The sequence below is a fragment of the Apium graveolens genome, chromosome 10 (assembly GCF_009905375.1).
Source record: "Apium graveolens cultivar Ventura chromosome 10, ASM990537v1, whole genome shotgun sequence".
Lineage (NCBI taxonomy): Eukaryota > Viridiplantae > Streptophyta > Magnoliopsida > Apiales > Apiaceae > Apium > Apium graveolens.
The window spans coordinates 158834391-158850477 of record NC_133656.1 but is presented as its reverse complement, the minus strand read 5'-3'; positions in this window follow the sequence as shown (position 1 = coordinate 158850477).

The following is a 16087-nucleotide window of genomic DNA, read 5'->3' as shown; positions in this document are numbered from 1 at the left end:
CTGACTTTCAATATTTTTAAGAGAGCTCCAATATCCCATTGCCTAAATATCACTTTAAAATTTTAATAGTTGACAATTTGCTTTAGTGTCATGACTCTAAAAGTTTAAATGATTAATGCACGATAAAATAAAAATTAAATAGAAATAGAAGAGGCCAGCTTCTCCACGAAATCAATAAGTGCTGTATAATTAGCTAGCAATTAAGGAAATAATTATAATTTTTTGGGAAACTGTGACTATGGGTGTTTATTATTTGTTAGTACTCCAAATAAGGGTGTGTTTAGTTTTGCTGTTTATAGACAGACACAACACTTTTTTGCTAAAAAATAGCTAAAAACTGTTTGGTAAAATTAAAAAAAAACAACCTTTCTGAAAAGTATTTTTGGTGTAAAAACTGCTGTTAGAGAAACTAAAACTCCGCCCGCATGTTTTTTGCAGGAAGCATATGCTGATTTCACCATCAAATCTCATCAAAGACATTATTTTTTATTATTTTTTACATCAAAACATATACATATGAAAAATATTATCAAACAGTCATTTGATTTTTCCAACAGTACTTTTTTCACCAGTACTTTTTTTAACATCACAATAATTTTTAACAACAGTCTCAAACAAAACTTAAGTCAAAAAATTTGTGAAATGTTATTGTGTAACACGTATAATGTGTAATTTTTTGCTAATAACCCATCAAAAGACGAGGGTATCGGTGACTTGTTCATTTCAAACTCATACGTGTTTGTTTGGTTAGAATTGTATTGCTTTGTCGTTTACATATATTAAAAGTTGTACTAGTACTTATAGAATCTTATTTTGTCTAACATCATACAGATCAGGTATATGTACAAAATTAGGCTCGAGAAAAATTGTCGAGGAGATTTATGACCTAAAAGCGCCAAATCATTTGGCTTTTGATATTACTTGATTCTCTATTTAATAAAATATATAATTATTATTTGTTAAGTAATATTATCACTCAACAATAATTTGCTATTTACCGATGATAGTTTTTTTCTATAAAGCATCAATAGAGGAAATTAAAAACATTATGCAGAACTATGAGGCATCATCTGGGCAAGCTAATAGTCTTTAAAAATCTGGCATCTTCTTTAGTGCTAACGTCCGAAGGGATAAACAACAAGAAATTAAAGATTTGCCAAGGGTCCAAAATGATCCAGGTATTGGGCACTACTTGGGGTTTCCGTCGCTGATTGGTAGATCGATTTATCATTCTTTGATTTCCTAGTGGAACTTATCTGAAAAAGAATAAAAGGATGGAGTGCTAAAAGTCTATCCCGGGCGGGTAAAGTAGTCCTATTAAAAAATGTTGCATATGCAATTCCTTCGTTTAGTATGTCGTGCTTCCTTTTGCCTAAAATGCTTTGTTAGGAAATGGAAAGAATGATGAACAACTTTTGATGGGGTTCAGAGACGCATACAAAAAAGGGTATTCGATGATTGTCGTGGGAAAACACGAGTATGACGAAAAGTAAAGGAGGATTGGGAGGAGCTTCGTTAATAATCTTACTTCACTATTGGTAAGAGTGTTTTTTAGGCCAGATATTTCCCAAATACCACATTCTCTGAAGTTGCACTTGGAGGTGGCTACGCCTTTGTTTGGTCTAGTATATAGCAGCTAAGAAAAGCCTGGGAGATGGTTATCGCTGGGTGTTAGGCAATGGTGAAAATATAGAAGTGTTTGAGGACGCTTGGCTCAAGGGTAAAGCTGATTACAAAGTAGAGCGTAACTATATCGAGAGAGCTGTCATTGTAAAGGCAAACAATCTTTTAATTCCTGGTGACAAATTATGAGATATACAAAAAGTGAATAACTTGTTTCAGAATGATAATGCTAAGGCAATCTTAGCAAAACCTATCCCATCAAATCAAGTCAATGATCTTATTGCTTGGGTACACTCTATTGATGGAAAATATATTGTCAAGTCCGGTTATCAACAATGGCACAATCACGAGCCCTGAGGGCAAGCAATAAAAATCATCGTACGGGGCATCCATCGTTCAAGAAAAAAAAAAAAAAATATATATATATATATATAATAAAACACTAAGTAATAACTTAGAAATGAAAAAATAACGTTAACGGAGCTTTTGAAGTTGAAATTAATTATGTCATATCTTTGTTCTAGTATTATCAAATTAAATATTAAATATGCTGATTATGTAATTATCGAGAAAGAAATGTTAACAAATTCTTATTTTAAAGGCTTAATTAAAGAATTTGCTATAAAAATGTAAGGAAAGTAAATTTTAAGTTGTGAGTTAACATCTGTTTATTATGATTATTATGTAATGAGGGCTTATTTGATCATATTGTTTTGTTTTTCTATTCTGCCATAAATAATAACATACTTCTCTAGTCAAAAAAATCATATTTGAACTCGCTAACATGAAAAAACCAAAAGTTATGCCCTTTTGTTGTGTGTGATTTAATTATTACTCACTTTTGTTCAAAAAAATATTTCGGAAGAAATAGTTATCTATTGGAACAATATTCTTAACGGCTGATCCTAATGACTTATCCTAAATTCCTATACTTACGGGATTAAAGGGAGTTTCGAATTTCGAGATACTTACTTATAAGCTAACGGGTTTGGTCAAGTATCCTACAAAGAGACTCACGAGAGTCGGAAGTTCAAACAGATCAAAATACTATGATCTCAACTTGTGACCTTCGCCCCTTGCACGATCCCAAATGAATTGGCTTAATCGTAAAATGCCTCGTGTTCAAAAACCTAAAATAGTTATTTCAAAATTGTTCACTACGACACAAGTGGTCTTTACCAACATTTAAAAATGGTGTTACCATGAAAAATGTTGCCTTATGTGGCATAAAATTGAAAAAGATGATGTATAATAATATCATAACGAAATATTACTATAAATGTTGCTTTAGATCTACTATGCCAACACCGATATTGTTGTTGCTTTAAGCAGGTGAAAAAAAATAAAAATAAAGCCGGGGGAAAATCCCGCTCAAGTAAATTAAAAAACCGGCTCAAGTAGTTCAATTAAATAGCTCTTTTAGTTAAAAACACAAATTAAAATATAACCACCCTCCTCTCTACACCAACAAAAATGCTTCACTTCTTCATTCTCTCGCCACTGCCGCTGCTCATCTCTTTTCAAAACTCAATCGCTCGTGGCTTATTCACAAAAGCTCTGCTCCGATTCATTATCTCGGTTTGTTTTAAAGCTCCAAAGTCATTTCTCTCTTTTCAAAGTTGTTTATAATTTGTTAATATGGGGGTCAAAAACCCTAATTTTCGGGGGTTCTTTAATATTTGTTTACAAGTCTTGATATTTGGGAAATTTTTGAATTTGTTTTCGAACTCTAATTTTTGTGGGGGTTTTTAGAACTTATTTACAAACCCTGACTTGGGGGTTTAATTTGTTTACAAACATTTTGAACTCATTCAAAATGCATATTATTTAATAGATTTTTGGATTTAAGGTTTTTAATTTTTCGTCTTAATTGTAATTGATTATATAGCTAGCTAGGCTCTATTTTTTGAGTATGAAGTTTAACAGTGAAGATTTGTGTACGTGTAATGAATTTTCTATTCGTTTCATCTTTTTCACAAGATTTTGTGATATTTTTAATCTAAAAGGTCAGTAATTTTATCTTTGTTTTTCAATTTTCACCGAGACATCTGGAGACGTGCTATATTGCTCTGATTTAGATGATATAAAATAGTTGTCATCGCCATATTAATTGAAATATCGTGTAATTATATCGACCAAACCTCCAAAGGAGTACCTTAAAGATAAAACTGAGAACATCCAAAATAACATGTCGAGTAAAAAAGACTATGAAGACCGTCCATGAAATGATGAGCCAATATACGATACAGATGATCAGGAAGATAATGATAAGGTGTATGTGACAGGCATAAAGTCTTCCTAATTCTTCATATAATCTCATAAATTAATTCTAACTTTCCTAATGACATACATGATTTTCTGCCTAAAATAGCTTTGACATCGACATCCACAGTCAGAGTGCTATAAATTTTGATGAGCCGCCTGACCAAAAGATCAATGTGTAACCTGATTACAAGAGTCTTATTGCCATATATGTTGTAAAATCAAAAGGAGGTCTAAACAAAGTATTGTGCAAGACATGCATGTACTATAACAAGACTAAGTCAAATTGACAGCCCTAAGTAAGTTGTATGATAATCTAAGTTTGCATTTTGTATTGTATTACTTGAGTCTGTAAAAGTGTCAATAGATTAGACTGGAGTATTTTTATGTAAACAGTATTAAGCCTAAGAATAAACTCTAGAAAAAGATCATGAAGATCATGCGTCAGAGAAAGTGTGAAGAATCTTAGAGTTGAATAAATCTGTTTTGAGAAAAACATTCTAAATCAAGAAATCTACAAGTCACAGATAGCTTATAGAGAAGTCTCATAGATATCGAAAAGTCAAATGAAGATATGAAGATTGAAGATATCGACAAGCCATTTCTGTAATAAAGAATTCAGAGATATCGACAAGTCAAATTGAAGATGTGAAGATTGGAGATATCTACAAGTCAAACTCTCATTAGAGATTTCAGAGATATCGATAAGTCAATATACCTATAGAGATTTTAGAGATATCGACAAGTCTTTTCAACATGCAGAAATTCAGATTTCTCAACAAGCCAAGTTCTCTTATAGAGAACTCAGAGACATCGATAAGTTAAAACAATTATAAAGAAATAAGAGATCTCGATAAGCCATTATACTTATCGAGATGTCAAGTTCTCTATAGTTCAAACTGGAGATCTCGATATAAACCTCAAGTACAGAATGCAAACTAGTTAAAGATCCAAGATTATTAATCAACAAACAAATCAATCACTGATTTGAAAAGTCTACAAAAGCATCTTGAAGAGTACAAGATCAAAGGCCAAGATTAACTGATAAAGGAAAATCATAGACATGCACGATTTGCAAAGATACACTAAGCCAAAATTGGAAAGCTTTAGTTAACTTAAAGTAGGGTTTAGTATATGCTATTGCGTGCTGTGTAAAACCCGTATTTACTTATATATAAAGTAAATACTGGATGCTTTGTTTTAAGTTGTAATAAAACAATTCTAGAATAGTTATTTCTAGTAACTCTCTCAAGAAAGAAGCTGAGTTCTTTATCAATAAAGAACCCAGAAATTTGTAGCAGGACATACTTGATTTTAATATAAAATTAAGTGAGTTTTGAAGATACTGTGTTTATGTGTATGTTTATTAATTCTGTTTTAAATGCTATATCTCTACAAGTTAAATTGCTTTGTTTACCATATCAAAAATAGTTTAAAAAGCTTAAAAAAATCCAAAAACACATTCACCCCCGGTGTTGTATTCATTACCTAACACAAAGCTTTAAAAATTGAAGCTAACAAAGTTAGACGCCCTAGTTTGAGTGGATGTTGTGAGGTACTTCTAGGATCATAATTCAAGTTTTCATTTAATCTACAGTGATAATAATATAGCATTTGCTTCTGGTTTAGATTTTACAGCATTTTATTGATGGTTTGTTCTTATTTGATAACTAGGTTCACTCAAAAGAACATATTGAGAATATACCATAATAGTATTTGGTCCAACTCGTCAAATTACAATTCGTGAAGAGGCTGGATGCATGGAGCTCAGATGGTTGCATTTAATATGCATGTTTGTTTTTTGTTCTTTTTTAAATGTAGTTCATTACGTGAGTAATAGATGTATGTTTCTCTCAGAATTCATACGTTGTGTACATTAATTCATGTATTTGCTTTGAGAAATTGATGTATCATCCCAAAAATGCATAATTAAATATACAAATTTGTTTTGGTACTTCTATATTGCTTTTTATTTATTTTTAGTGCTTTTTCATAATAATATATTGTGTTGTTTCATTAAATTAAAAAAAAATGCAGGGATATGGTAAATATCTCTGGTTGATGCATGAAATGTTCAGAGCCAACGGAGGGTGGGGCTATGTTAAAAAGCCTAAATTCTTACAAAAGTCTAGTCCAGGTGATCATGTACTTGGTCCCAAAGAAAATATTCCAGTAAAGAAAACTATGAAGGTAAGCACACAAATTATTAAACATCGGTTGTGATATCATTTGAACAACCAATAGACATTTTTCAGTGAAACATGGTAGGTGAAAGTATATATTGGTGACAGTTGGCATTTGGATTTCAAGAAAACTGATTTTTATTCATATTCACCACTAGATTTTTACACTAAGGTAATTCTTTTACTTTTTTGGCGTGGCTGTAGAGAGTCCTAAGAACATTGTGGTAAAGTGGGCATGTGGGATACTCATACCCTTCGGTTAAAAGGTTCTTTTCTTTGAGTATCATAGATTTCTAGTCAAAGCAATTTTCTATCTACAAAATTTAAATCTGCATATGGTATTTTTCGATAGTTCATCTATAAACTCATAAATTTATGTATACACCCGATGCCTCAACTATCTGGAAGAGATTACAAGAATAAATGAAATATACGACTACTACTAGTTGTATTACTACCACCATTACATAAAAAATTCTTTTTCAAATTATTAGGAAATAACATTGGCGTCCACTTATGGCATCAGACTAAATATAACCCCAAGAAAAGTTTCAATTCTTGTTCGAGGAATTGGCCTATGAAATATTATCATGAAATGCTAATCAATAATGACGGGAAATTAAACTCAGTGATATATATTGATGCTGATTTTATTATTCACATAACAGGTGAGTATAGTTGGAGTGTCTGCTGATATAAGAAAGTACAAAAAATAGTTAAGTATGACAGCTGGACGCCGTGTTGAATGAAGAATTTGATTTCCCAATGTCTTATCCAGAACTGGCAATACTTTGCATCAAAGTATATGATACAGATAATGGTCCCAAAAAAGATGATTTTGGTGGTCAGAATTCTAAACCTGTTTTTCAAATACTAATCGTTGAGCCATCTAGAATTATTAAGTAGCATAGGGAGTTCCATTATTAGGGGGTTGATGGTAAACACTAAATATGTAAAATTGGAGATATGATTATTAGCATTCTCATTTTATAATAATGAAGATGATTATTATCATTGCTTTTATTAATCTTGTCTAATTACTCCTCTAACTTTAAAATTTTTGTGTGAATTAATATTTTGGTTTGGGATTTAGACATGGCTGTTTTTGAGAAAGAGGTTGAAGGAATGTCGTCTACTCGTTCGGTTGGTGATCTTCCTCCAGAACTTTACTCCCCTTTTTAGAGCTGAAGATCAATTGTAAAAGTTAGTTTCTAAAGCATGTAATTTTATTTAAGTAGAAAGTTTAGGTCGGAGTAGTTGAAATTAGTATAACTTGAAAGTTTATAGAGGTATGACTTGGAAGTTCTTTATTCAATTATTGATATTAAAATTCTTTAAGTTAATTGAGTTGCATCAATTTATGTATTATTTGGATTAATTTTATTAGTATTGGGATGTTTTATTAGATAACAAGCTGCTCAAATATTTCCACTAGAAATGTTGCATTAGTCTGATAAGGTGTTGAAAAAAATAAATTAACTGGTGTTGCTATAACATAACAAGGTGTTGGAAAAAATGAAAATGTTATTCAATTGGTATTACTATGAGGGAGAAAGATGTTGTAATAAAAATTATGGCAACATCAATATTGTGTTGCTATTCACTAGAGGGTGTTGCCATAAAGTTAAAATCAACACCAGTGTTGGTGCTGCTATTGAGTAAAAAATGTCGTCATAGGATCTTAAGGCAACATAATATGGATGTTGGCATAATTTTCTAAAATGTGTTGGCATAACATCAAAGGCCACATGAAAATTTTGAACACCCTCAAAATTGACTAAATTGTTGCCTTATACTTTATGGCTACATTTTTCAGCATTTTGTAAATTTTTTTTGGATATTGCTGAATACCAATTATGTAGTAGTGTGTTTCAAGAAAATGGTGGGGCAAATTTTATGAGATGGCATAGGACATCTCAAAACTCAGGGTCGGCCATGAGTACAGCAGGTCCATTAGTACTCAGCTTCCAGGTTGGAGTAGATTCTGGAAAGCTAACATTCCCCATAAGGTGAAAAACTTTTCACGGCACTTTTACAGGAATCATTTACCCATCAAGAATTTGTTAAGAGGTAAAGGGTTCAGACTACTATTATTTGCACGTGTGTAACTCTGATGTGGAGCATATGCTACAAATTTTCTCCAACTGCAATTTTGCACAAAAATGTTGGGAACATACTAGGTTGGTTCATGAAATATCTGTTGTGGAGTTAGCCACTGATTGGCTTATGCAGAAACTCACACAAGAGTAGAAGGAAACTATTGTTAAAATAACAATTTTCATTTGGGGCATTTGGTATGCAAGGAACCATAAAGTGTGGGAACATAAAAGTCTAACTCTAGTTGTTACTGTGAAGGGTAGTGCAAATCAGGTGGAAGAATGGAGTTTAATGAGGAAGAAATCATTGGGACCACACCATGGCACTTTGCAGGTTGATTGTACTACTGAGGTGAAGTGGAAAGCTCCGGTAGAGGGGCAATTCATGCTTAATGTTGATGTGTCAGTGTTATCGGGGTCAATATTATTTGTTGTGGTTATGGTATTACGCGATCATGAAGTTAAATTCATTACGGAAAAAATTATTAGAAGTGCAGGGGAGGTTAATGCCTTCGAAGCAGAGGTAGGGGGAATTTGTGAGGCTTTATCATGGTTGCAGTCATTGAGCTTCTCCAATATGGTGATAAAAAATGATTCGTTATTAGTTGTGAATGCCTTAAAACATGAGGTTGTTTATTATCTGGAGGTTGAATTTGTGCTGCAAGAATGCCTAGACACTCTATGCTCTAAGCCAGATTTTCAATTTCTTTTGTTAGGAAGCATGCCAATAAAGTAGCCAATATATAAATTAGGGTGACTTGTATGGTGAATAGGTCCAAGGTTTTTTCGTCTCATTCATCCTTAGTGTTGGAGACACTGATGTATGATTCAAGTTTGTATTAATAAAATCTATCGTTGTTTCATAAGTAATATTACTACTTATTATAGTTATTTCAAAATTGTAATATATTATTTACACAAAAATATACTTCAAACATTTAATATTATAAATTATGGGCTACATAATAATTTTACTAAAAAAATATTTACGCCTTCTGGATTTGATGAAAAAATCTCGTTGGCCAAACCTCATAAATGTTGGCTTTTTACAAATTTAAGAAATTCACATAAATTTAATGAGATATTTAAAATCATATAGAAATATTAAAAAATCTCCATCCTATACAAAATCCAAAAAATGTTAATTAACTTGGAACTTTAATGGATTTGATAAAATCAAAATCCGGTAGTTTTAAATTTTTATAGATAATTTTAGATTCTCAAGATTATCACTAATATTATTTGACTTTCTAAAATTATAATTTGGTAAATCTTAATAATTTAAAAGGTTTACGAAAATCTCAATTAATAGCCTTAAATACATAAAACAAAACAAAATCCATGTAAAATATCTAAACTTTCTAACATTTCTTGCATAAAAATTTTATCACAACTATAATTATAATTTACATTGATCTCTGGAAAGTATTATATCATTATACTTATATTAATATATAAATTTTGAAGTTTTAAATAATATATCATTTTTAATAATAAAAAATCTCTCAAACAATTATTTTTATATATGATATTGAATATTTTTGTTTTTAAATATAAAGACAAGTTTCCTCTAATTTTAGGCATGCTTTTAGTACTTGTGTAGAGGACATAACTCTTAACCATCTAACATTTGGACTGGTCTGGTATATTAGTAAGAATCAAATATTGATTTAAATGTGAATAATATTTGTTTAGATTTGTAATCATGGTAGTGGATATCTTCTTAATTATATACAGAATTTATTGAGATGGATGGATTGTCTTTTCGAATAATCCAATTAATAGGCATCTTACAAATAACCCAAACTCATAATATTATTTATAAACATATTTACCAGAGAGAATAAAAATGACAAAAATCAATATCATTGCAACTATCATGGTGATTCAGATTACTATCGGAGCAACAACAATCCAGAACAATAATAATTATGGTAAGAAGATTTCATTAGGATGCATAGCTACATGTGCTCTAACATGTGCACCGAGTGAAGAGTTTATGCCTCTTTGTATGGTTGCATGTCTACTAAATTGCAGTGGCTCTCCAAACGCAGATTCGCCTCTTGTTAAAAACTGTGCCTCTACTTGTGCCCAATCTACCTGTTCGAAATATATTGGCGGTAATTAATTGATCAATTGTTATATATTAAATATTTTGGTATTAATATATACGTAAATTGAGTTGAGATCTGTTTGGTGCAGATGCAAGAACCATGGGACAATGTGTTGCAGATGATTGCATTGACAAGTGCTTATCGGGAGCTTGATGGCAAATCTCGAAAATTAATTTTTAAGACATTGTTTTGTTCGTGCCATAAAAGATTTAGAATTAATTTTAATTCACCAACCAATTATACCTCAATAAAATTATATGTAAAACTCTTTTGTTCTTTATTTTAACAATTTATTTTGGTTTTACTCTGTGTATTTGTTGGTTTTAACTTTTAAGTTATAAGAAAATTAGACAAATGGCTTTTTATGTAAATTTTTAAATAAGCTGCAAAATTGCGATTCATATGAGAACATGACAATATTGTTGTAAGTTACTAATACCACCTATATAAATCGATGGGTATAAACTGAGGGTGTCATAGGCAAATAATCTTGTTATATGACATTTTGCGATGTAAAATTTTAATACCAAATCTGTAAATATAATTACAATCCCTACTATTACATGTATTATCCAAGTATACAGCAACAACTCAGGACACGACCCAGTCAATAACAACAGAACAGATTGAAAGAGTTCATGTCCTACATTCCAAGAACCTTATCACCAAATTCCTGTAGCTAGATATTAGTTATTTGTATAAACGTATCATTTAGTTTATCACTTAGTTAAACCTTATCTTTATCACTTATTTTATTATCATTTTACTCCTATAAATTCCCAGCTGTAATTTGTACAATTCACATCAATATATTCAACTTGTATCAATACAATACTTAAGTTTTACACCTACATTCATAAAATTGTCTATTTGCTACATGGTATCAGAGCTCCTGTGCTAGTCTCTATCATCATCATGGCCAATTCTCAACCTACTTCTCCTCGAAATCCCAATGACACTGTTGCGGACATGTCAATGCAGAGCAACTCAGTCCAGAGCAATTTTAAGAAAATTGATATGTACCTCATACATCCATCAAATAGCCTAGCCACTATTTTTTATCAACCGTTGCTTCAAGGAGAAAATTATACTTCCCGACAAAGAGGTATTTCCATGGCATTAAAAGCCAAAGGTAAGCTTAGCTTTGTCGATGGGACTCTTTCTTGTGGCGCCCTCCAAACCCGGGTCAGAAGTTTGGGGTCCACAACACATACACAATATATCAACCTGTATATGAAAAATTAATTGCAATGACCCTGCTCTATGTAACCATGGATCGCAACAGGTTTAAGTATAAAAACAAGCCACAACCTTAATTTTTATTACAACGTACTAAATCCCAACTAATTTAACTTACAACTGATAATAAAATTATTCTTACAATCTTACTATCTCACTACCGCCACAAGTTTCTGCTAGCTCGATCCAACTCAATCTGGAATCCTAGCTCGTACATTGAACAGAGAAACCTCGCTATCAACCGTATCTCTTTTAACTGTAGAATACATAAAAAGATTCGCAAGAGTGAGCTAACTAGCTCAGCAAGTCATAATAATGATAACTGAGGTTAAACAATGATCAAGTGAAAATGATTCAGATGAATCAAGTTTCTTTTTAACTAATCATTAGAATTGGATATTCATTTTTAAGTTTTAAAACCAAGGTTAGGCTGCTGATCAGTCACGCACTAACCCCGAGCAAAGCACACAGCACTACTCTAATTACTGGATCCAAGGCACACATTGGCCTAATTCGATCATGAATCTGGTCAGACCACGAATCTGGTCCACATAAAGAAAACTATCCAATTCTAAAATAATTCAATATAATAAACAATGTATTTCAATAAGCAAGATCATAATTAACATTGATAAAGCATTTGTACAAAAGCGTAATGTGATTTATGAGTATCATCAGGGTATATCAAGGTATGTATGGGAAACGGTTTTCAGCCTGTAAAAGGATCAGGTATTAGACAAATAATGATTTTTCAAGGTATAGTTCTTTGATGTTTTAAAAAACGCTTGGAGTATAAAAGTTTATGTTATTTTTAAACAATTTTGTTTCAGTGTTTGGTGTTTGGTAGTTATATGTTTGGGGAGTAGTATCATAGTTGTGTGATTTGGTATCTGAGGATCAACAAAGGATGGTTTACAAGGAATAAGGCTTACGGCTCAAGATCAAGAAAATCAGGGTTCAAGGTTTAATAGTTTAAAGCACTTGCAATATAAAATAGGAGTTATTTTGAATAATAGCGACATGTTATGAAACAGTTCGAAAACATTGGTAATATATCTTGAAGAAAAGTTCAGAAATACTTGCCTTACAAGGCTTTATAACTATTACTGATCAATTCTGGACCAACTCTGCTGTTTAGGCTTTTACGTTCAACCACTATATCACTCTGGATTCGACCTCAATACTTAAGTCCCTTGATTGGGACCTTACTGAGCTTTTCGATTCACCACCAACTATCTTTCGTCCAATTCCAATTCTCGGGCATTCCGACTAAAACCTACAAGGTCGAAACATCCTAACTTAGACATTCGATTATGCTTGACATATCCTCGCTAACAATCTACCCAAACGTTAACAAAATCCGACTCGTAACATACTTCATATAATAATACACGTATCACTTAGGGTTCACATTCTCGAAAATCGGTTCAGTGTTCGTTTTCGGAAAATACCTATACTCTTTATTTTACGAAATCAAGGTTATCGATTTAGAAAAATATTTCATCACGTCATACAATCAAGTTTCGTATAAAACACGCACATATATATATAGTCTCTCGACGTCCCCATATTCATCGGATACGTTTCTGTATTTGCGTAATTCAGTTTTCCGAAAACCGGATAGCGTTTCCTTCGTTTATCGGACTACCCGTCGAACACAATATCGACGTCAAATCAATCCACAACAACTACAATGACAACCCAAATCACAATCACCAATATTATTTAACTATTACTCTTATTCGCATTTTATATTTTTATTCCTATTAGGACTCAGAATAAATTCATCACCGTCCACCGTCCGCTCGTCGAAATTCATCGCGGACGGCGGTAAAATCCGCGGGTACCCGTTTAATTCGGGTTTCCAACGCGAACTCCACCGATATAATAATAATCTCCCGTACAAGCATTTAATTATATCAGGGATATTAATCAGAAATTTCCTGCACTGAAAATAAGAGATTAATCTACGTCAGAAATGTTCAAATCGAAACGAAATATATGAGACACACGCACAGGCGCGTGTGCAGCACGCATTTAACTACCAACCAGACAAAAACATAACACTGAAAATCGGAAAATAAGCCGGGACAACAACAAGCCGGAAAATAAAATAACTTGGACTGAAACGCAGAAAAAGAACACCCACAACTGCATAAATAAATATATATATATATATATATATATATACATAACACGCGCCACCATATCCAACCTCGCCGAAAACAAGGCAGGCGGCGGCGATACCAGAACAGCCGCGGTGCTTACCGAAAAGAAAAGGAACAGCGGCGGAACCAAGCAGAATCAGGAAAGGGTCAGAAAAGAAGAAAAGATAAGAGAGGGAAGATCTCTCTGTTGAACAGGGAGAAAACCATGCGCGTAGAGGGAGTGGGAGAGACGGCCAGAGAAAGTGCCGAGAGAATGAGAAGAGATTAGAACAAAAATTCTGTTTTGCTGTTTATTATTCTGCATCCAACAATTTCCACGTATCACAGGGTGAACAAAAATGAGACACGTGTCATGTTCTTCCCTGAAGTCCAATTTTTAATTCAAAATTTGCAATATAACGAATTAAATTGCCCTTGAAACGAATTCAGAATTTTACGAGAATAGTCTTAAAATTTTCTAAAAATCCTGAAACTAATAAAATAAAACTTTCATAATTTTTAAAATATTTTTGAAATGCAACTCGTATCCGCATTTCTCAATTAACGAACCGAGCTGCACTTAAAATAAATTCAGAAAATCGCGAAACTAGTCTTAAAATGTTATAAATATCCCGAGGTTTATAAAAACATAAATTTTGTGATTTTAAAATAATTTCTGGAACGCAATTTATATCCGCTTTTAACGAATAAGCGAAACAACGCACGGGTGAAATTAATCCCGAAAATTTCCAAAATAATTTTAAAATTCTCAAAATATTCCGAACTTTAATAAATATGAGTTTCATAATTTTTGAAGAATTTTAGAATTAAATATGGATTTTACCATTAAACATACTCAGAAAATCATTTAAAGATAAATAATTAATGAAATATTGATTTCTCAATTTTATAAAATCCTAAAAATAATTGTTGTAATTATAAAATCATAAAAACAATTTTAGAAATATTCCCAATATTTATGCAAATAAATTTGCACTAAATCCACTTTTGAAAGTGAAAACAATTCAATATGATCCCATAATTAATCGCGCGGACAACCCGGTACACTATAAATCGCATATGGATAATAATCAAATAACACATAGCGGTCAAAACCAACACATATATTTTATTTATTTAATAATTTCCATAATTACACAATTACATAATTCAAAAAGATTACACGAGTCGTTATATCCTTCCCCCTTAAAAAGATTTTGTCCTCAGAATCTGGTTTAACTAAATAAGTGAGGATATTAGTCAAGCATATCTGACTCTATTTTCCAAGTAAACTCTTCTACTCGAAGATCTCAAACGTACTTACTATAGATATACACTCATTTCCAATGACTAGTCTTTAATGATCAAGAATTTGGATCGATCGCTATATGCAAAACAAACTTGGACAAGAGCCCATTGGCTCCTGATCAATCACTTAATTCGAATCAGATACTTATCGTCTAAACATTGACACACAGAACACATTATATGTACATACTGCTATAACGGTAATATCAACTTGAACAACTTTATCTATATTTATCAATACCTCGAGTGGTTTACTAAATTTAGGACTTAACTTGTCCCTTTTACTCCACTTATCCAATCTTTTTTTTTTCAAGACGACATTTTTACTAATACTACTGGTCCTATTTCTATATTCATATTCTCCCTCGATACAATTCCGCTTCTTTCTTTGTTTACTCTGAGCTACTTCAATCAATATCGTTACGCTCTTGGTGTGCTAGATTAACTTAGAATTTAATCATTTTCTTTCTCCCACTTTATCTCGATAAAAATGGGGACCTACACTTGCGTTCACATAAAGCTTGGTAAAGTGGTATTCCAAAGCTGACATCGCTGATAAATGATCATTTCAGTGTTTTCTTAAAACTTCACCTCTCAACGTATCTTATATTTCCTAAATCATTTCCGTACTTTGACTCTCCGCATAAGGATGTTAGACGGTGCTCATTTTCCACTTGGTTTCTAAATGTTTAAGCATCTCTTATCTTTTTCATCAGTTAAGGCTGAAAAGTAGTCGTATATATTCACATATTATCACCTTTAAGTATTTAAACTTCAGATTCCACTCTTTCCCATTCGTCTATTAATTCCTCGGTGGTCTTAATTACATCCAATCTTCTCTGTCGGCATAATGCATCTGTTACCATACAGCTTTGCTTAGGTAGTTGTTAATGGATTAATTCAGAATCTTTTGTTAACCCTAGTCAAACTTTCATTCTTGAAGACTCAACGTATAGTTGTTTTCCTTCTGATCTTTAGAGAAAAATCCTTGGGCATCCCACGCAGACTCTCTTATTCCTTGAGTAGCTGAGGATGTTATCAATAAATACAGTTTACTTATCCAAATACCCCTTATACACCACATTCCTTAATTCCTTATAGCCACTTGATACACT